This window comes from Sciurus carolinensis, unplaced genomic scaffold (genome assembly GCF_902686445.1).
Source record: "Sciurus carolinensis unplaced genomic scaffold, mSciCar1.2, whole genome shotgun sequence".
In the NCBI taxonomy this organism is placed as follows: domain Eukaryota; kingdom Metazoa; phylum Chordata; class Mammalia; order Rodentia; family Sciuridae; genus Sciurus; species Sciurus carolinensis.
This window is the reverse complement of record NW_025920695.1, coordinates 25,718-32,683: the sequence shown is the minus strand read 5'-3', so window position 1 is coordinate 32,683 and position 6,966 is coordinate 25,718.

Below are 6,966 nucleotides of genomic sequence, written 5' to 3'. Positions count from 1 at the left end.
GAGAACAAAGACACATCATATCAAAATCTCTGGGACACTATGAAAGCAGAACTTAGAGGAACATTTATTTCATGGAGCGCATTTAACAAAAGAAGTAAAAATCAACAAATAAATGACTTAGCACTACAGCTCAAAGCCCTAGAAGAAGAAGAGCGGACCAACACCAAAAGTAGTAGAAGACAGGAAATAGTTAAAATCAGAGCTGAAATGAACAAAATTGAAAAAAAAAGAAATAATTGGAAAAATTAATAAAATAAAGAGTTGGTTCTATGAAAAAATAAACAAAATTGATAAACCCTTAGCCACACTAACAAAGAGAAAGAGAGGGAAAACTCAAATTACTAAAATTCAGAATGAACAAGGAAATATCACTACAGACATGAGTGAAATACAAAACATAATTAGAAGTTATTTTGAAAATCTATACTCCAACAAAACAGAAAACCTCGAAGACAACAACAGGTTTCTAGAGACATATGAATTACCTAAACTGAACCAGGAGGACATACACAACTTAAATATATCAATTGCAAGCAATGTAATAGAAGAGGTCATCAAAAGCCTACCAACAAAGATTAAGTCTGGGACCAGATGGGTTCTCAGCCGAGTTCTACAACACCTTTAAAGAAGAGCTCATCCCAATACTCCTCAAAGTATTCCATGATAGAAGAGGGGGGAACCCTCCCAAACTCATTCTATGAAGCCAATATCACCCTGATACCTAAACCAATCAACAAAGTCCTCTTCCTTTACCATGAGGAACTCCTCATTCATGAATGCTCTTTCTCTTGCAACACTTTGAGTAATTGCTCCTTAATTTTCCAATGAAGTTTTGTGTTTCAGAGACATATAATAAATCCTTTATTTTTAATACAGAAAGAGATGTTCAGATTTAATAGTAGACAATCTGTTCTTTGTACCACAACTAAGAAAATGCTGAAAAAATATTTAAAGAATGTCAGTTTGAGGGAGTGTCAAATAATTTGCCAGCTATGGGGGCCCATAGTTAGTGTTGTCTTGACCAAGTGCCCAAAGGACTGTGGAGCTGACTTTTATTTATTTATTTATTTATTCATTTATTGATTTATTTATTTTTGGTACCAGGGATTGAACCCAGGGGCACTTAGTCACTGAGCCACATCACCCCTTTTTTAATATTTTATTGTTAGAAACAGGGTCTTGCTGAGTTTTTTAGTGCCTTGCTAAGTTGCTGAGGCTATCTTTGAACTATCGATCCTCCTACCTCAGCCTCAGTTTAAAAAAACTTAAATGAGGTTGATTGCAGTGGTGCACATGTGTAATCCCAGCAACTTGGGAGCCTGAGGCAGAAGGATCCCAAGTTCAAAGCCGATCTCAGCAACTTAGTGAGACCCTGTCTCAAAAACAAAACAAAACAAAAACAACAAAGTTAAATCAATGGAACACTGAAAACAACTTCATTTAGTAACTAATTTGAAACAAATGGAAGATGAAAGTCTGCAGATAAGACAAGTGGCAGTTTTAGTAAGAACTGAAGAGCTTTACTTAGGAATAGAAATTGGAAGTGTCTTACAATTTCCTTCTTGCCTTCGGCCTACAATTCTCAGAATACTCAGTTTTTCTCACCCATTTCTAGCTCGTTTTCATTTTTCCTTATTTCTTGGTGTGAAAAAGAGCAAGGGACAGGAAATGATGTGCAGAACGGACTGACATGGGCAGGCCAAGCCAATAGAAGGGACCTGAGCCAGGGTTGTGGGTCTAGGAGAGGGTTCCCAGGCCAGTGCCACCCTTGAGTAAAAGCAAGATCACACAGATAGTGTTGCAAGGCACTATCCCTCCTTTCTATGAGAAGAATAATTTATTTTTTATTTTTTAGATAGTATTTTTTATTTATTTGAAAACTTATTTTATAGAAATCTATAGGGTAGAGTATTATAATTATAAAGTATGTAATGATCAAATCGCCTTAACATTTTAAATCAATTTTAAACAAGTAATAATTGTACATATTTATGTGTTATGATATTTTAATACAGGTATGCAGTCGGTATGGATCAAATGGAGGTAATGAATGCTTCCATCTTTTTTGTTGTTGTTGTTATAGGTATTGAACCCAGAGACACTTAAAACACTGAGCCACATCCCCAACCCACCCTTTTTTCTGGTACTAGGGATTGAATCCAGTGCCTTGTGCTTCCAAGGCAAGTTCTCTACCAGCTGTGCTATGTGCCCATCCCCCAACACTTTATTCTTTTTTTGAGACAGCGTCTCAGTAATTTGCCTAGGATAGCCTCAAACTTGTGATCCTCCAGCCTCAACTTCTGAGTCGCCATGATTATAGCCATGAGCCACCATGCCGAGCACGTTTCCATCTCTTTATCATTACTTTGTGTTTGGAACCTTTGAGATCCTCTGAAAAGAGATTTTTGAGGATTCTTACCAAACCCGTGGTCATTTCAGCTAGTCCTCACCAGCCCAGTTAATGGTCCCAGAAAACCGTGGTGGTTATGAAGTTCTTGTTTTGTTTGGTTTTCTTCTATGGGCTGAGAATTGAGCCCACGACCTTGCACATTTTAGACCAGCTCTTTAACACTGGGCTAATTCCCCAACACTTTTTATCTTTTATTTTGAGATAGTCTCACTGAGTTGCTGAGGCTGGCCTTGAATGTACAATACTCCAGCTTCAGCCTCCTGAGTAGATGTGATTGCAAGCATGTGCCATGGTTGTGAAGTTTTGAATGGTGGTTTGCTATCATCTCTGTTCATCACCCTAAATTCAGCTTGCTGTGTCCCTTGCCCCTGTGATTGTTCTCAAATTGCCACAGGGACAGATGTGTCCTAACCATGCCTGCTTCTCCAGATGTGCCTCACCAAGGGCTCCAGGCTAAGGAAGTATCATCTTTTCTTGCCACAGGGTATAAGTTCAGTGGAGCATTTGTGTCTAGGGTAGGAGGGGGAAAGTATCTTTGAAGGGCCTTTCCTTTTGACCTCTCTGCTTTTTCCATCTGCCAACTGCAATGAAATAATTTCAGCATCCTGCTAACCCTGTGCCCCTTCTAACTGCTTAGGTGTGATTTTCTAAAGGTTGAAATCATGGCTGTCATTAAATACAAAATGAACATGGATGAGAGATTTTTTCCAACTCCTTCATTGATAAGGAAACCAGTCAGATGTTAAGATGAAGTCAAAGGAGAATATAAAGAACAGATATATAGGTATGAATATGGATTTTAGAATAAATTTATAATAATCATTTTTTATGTAAGATTGTCATATTGTACATAAATTTTACATATATAATTATAGTAGTTTAAGAATATTAATCTTCTAATCATATCAGGGGTATTTATATGGACCCAAGGTTACAGGCAAAAACAATCTGCTTTTTACAAGTACCTTTTAAAGGGTTCAGTGTGCGGCTGGGTCGTGGCTTAGTGGCAGAGCGCTCTGTGTGAAGCACTGGGTTCGAGTCTCAGCACCGCATGTAAATAAATGAAAAAAGTAAAGGTCTATCAACTAAGGAGTCTGTGGTTTTCAGTGTATTCACAGTATATTCATACCACATTTTCCAAAATATTTTCACCACTCCAATATGTAATATATTAAATCATGGATCCCAGGTGAGCACATGCATGTTTGTAACTATCGCTAAATCCAATGTTACACTTCACCTTTTTTGGTTGAACACTCTAGAATTCAATCCCCTACCTTATCCTCAGCTGCTTCCCAATACACACATGTAGGCAAGATCCAAGTGGCTCAGGATATGATCATTTCTACTTCCTCATCCTCTGGAACTGGCCAGTCACACTGTGTGTTCTCACTGCTCCCTGTAGACATGGCTTTTGATTTCTACTACCCTTTTCTGCATCTGTTTTCCTACCTGTTCTTTAGGGCAGGCCCATCTCCCATTTATTTCTGCAACTTCAAGGCCTAGAAGGACATTGGAAGTGGCAGGTGCCAGTGAATATTTCTGGAAGGCATATTTTCTTGTCATGCCTCCCTACCCTGTATACCCTGGTATACCCCAAGACCCTGATTATAGCTGACTTCCTCCATTTCTTTTCCTGCCCAGAGGGAATTTGTCTGTGACTGGTTAGTCCTTGACCACTGGCTTCCCTGCTGCCTGGGTGAGTGGTCTTGACAGTTCCTTTCCACAGGGTCCTCTACTAAATCTGATCAGGGTTTCTTTTTCTTTTTTTCCTCTATGGTACCAGAGATTGAACCAGGTGTGCTCAAACACTGAGCCACATCCCCAGCCCATTTCATTTTTTAAATTTTGAGACAGGGTCTTGCTAAGTTGCTTGGGGCCTTGCTAAGTTGCAAAGGCTGTGTTTGAACTTGTGATCCTCCTGCCGCAGCCTCCCAAACCACTGGGATTATAGTTATGAGACATGCCTCTTGATTGATCAGAATTTCTGAGCTGATCATCTTGGATCCTCTGCAAACAGGTTTCTAGGCATTTGTGAAGGGCTCTGTTTGGTCTCAGGTGTCCTGTAAGGATTTCACTAGTACTTTTAAGTTCTGTCCTAATTTACAGTCACAGTGTAAGTGATTGCTTTTTTAAAAGTAAGGTGATGGACTTTTTCTTCGCCTTGTTGGCTAGGGTGTTGGATTTAATTGCTTCCCTGGGGAGATTGCTTTGAGGACTCCCCATTCCACCCAGCTTGTTCAAGGTAAGCTATTATGTATCTTTTTCTAAAATAACCTTGAGGAAATTCTCATTTTAAATAATTTTAAATGTTTTTATTATCATTCATTTTTATTATCATTCATTTTTATTATCATTTTTAGATGTTTTATTATCATTTAAATGTTTTTAATAGTACATTATAACTATACATAAGAGTGGGATTGTGATGCATTCATAGATGCAGATAACACAATTTTGCTCCTTTTCAGTCCCAGTACTGTCCTCTTCCCTCCCCACCCCCTTCCTCCTTGCTACTAATCTTCCTTCCATTTAATTATTATTTTTTAATTGTTGCATTAGTTATATATAAAGGTGACATTTGCTGTGATATGGTCATAGGTGCCTATAGCATGGTTTGGTCAATTTTATTCTGTAGTTCCACTCTTCCAATCCCTCCTCCATTCCCCTCCATCCCTCTCCTGTACCTCACTCTTCTCCCTTCTATTGTCATGGGATCCCCTTTTTTAAATTCTCTCATTTCTCACTAACTTCTGCATATGAGAATAAACATTCGACCCTTGACTTTCTGAGTTTGGTTCATTTCACTTAACAAGTTCTCCAGTTCCATCCATTTCCCAGCAACTGACAAAATTTCATTCTTCTTCATGGCTGAGTAAAACTCCTTTGTGTATATATACCATATTTTCATTATCCATTCATTTGTTGATGGGCACCTGGGTTGGTTCCATGACTTGGCTCTTGTGTGTGCTGCTATATATATTGACATATCAATTTAGAATACTAATTTTACTTCTTTTGGATAAATACCAAGGAGTGGGATAGCTGGGTCCTATGGTGGTTCCATTCCCAGTCTTTTGATTATTCTCCACAGTGCCTTCCAAAGGGATTGTACAAATTTGCAGTGCCACCAACAATGTATGAATGAATGTACCTTTCCCACTCACCTCCTTGCCAGCATTTACTATTATATGTATTCTTGATTTCTATTCTGACTGGGGTGAGTTGGAATCTCACTTGGCATTTCCCTGATTGCTGGGGATGTTGAACATTTTTTCATATATTTTTGGTCCTTTATATTTCTTCTTTGAGAAATGTCTATTTAGTTCTTTTACTCATTTACTAAAAGCATTTATGCTTTTTGTTTTTTTTTAGTTCTTTATGTATTTTTGTATATAAATTTCCTGTGAGAAGAGTAGGTGGCAAAGATTTTTTTTGCCATTCTGTAACCTATCTCTTCCTGCTCTTGTTTCCTTTGCTGTGCAGAAGTTTTTCATTTGAGGTTATCCCACTTATTGATTCTTGGTCTTCTTTCTTGAGTTTAGGAGTCTTATTAAGGAAGTCAGTGCCTGAGCAGATGTGATGGGTGTTGACACTATTTCTCCTAGTAGTTGCAGTGGCTCTGGTCTAATTCCTAGGTCTTTGATCCACTTTGAGTTGACTGGTGCAGCGCAAGTGACAGGGACCTAGTTTCATTCTTCTACATGTGGACATCCAGTTTTCCCGGCACCATTATTTTAAAAGGTTGTCTTTTCTTCAATGGTTTTGGCAACTTTGTGAAGGAACAGATGACTATATCTACTTGAATTGGCTTCTGTATCTTCTATTCTCCTCCATTGGTCTTCATGTTTTGAAGCCAGTACCATGCTCTTTTTGTTCCTGTAGCTCTGAAGTGTACTAAGAATGAATATTGTGATGCCTTCAGCATCACTTTTATTACTCAGTATTGCTTTGGATATTATGAATCTTTTATTCTTTCCTATGAATTTTAGGACTGCTTCTGTGAAGAATGCCATTGGTATTTTGATGGGGATTGCTTTCAATCTGTAGATTGCTTTTGGTAATAGGACCATTTTAATAATATTAATTGTCTACTGCGAACATGGGAGAGGCCTTTCCATCTTCTGAGGTCCTCTTCAATTACTCTTTTCAGTGTTCTATAATTTTCATTGTAGAGCCTTTCACCTCCTTTGTTAGATTATTCTCAAGATTTGGGGGGGGGTACTCTTGGTAGGAAAGCTATTGATTTTTATATGTTAATCGTGGAAATACTCAGTTTTAAACCTACCTCCACATGCCCTGCAGCTTTTCACTATTATCACCTCACACCATAATTCCAGCCTCCCACATTCTCTAAGAAGAAATGACCATTTCAGAATATGGGACCCCTAATGGTGGCTCTAATATCCTACCTTAGGATGTCTGGTGTTGAGTTTGGTCTGACACATGCATCAGGTTCCCCAACCTCTGGCTTACCTGCAGCTCAGTCAGTTCCCTCCTGAGAGTTTCACAAATGTGCCTTCAAAGAAATGATGATCCTGTGATGGATATGACAG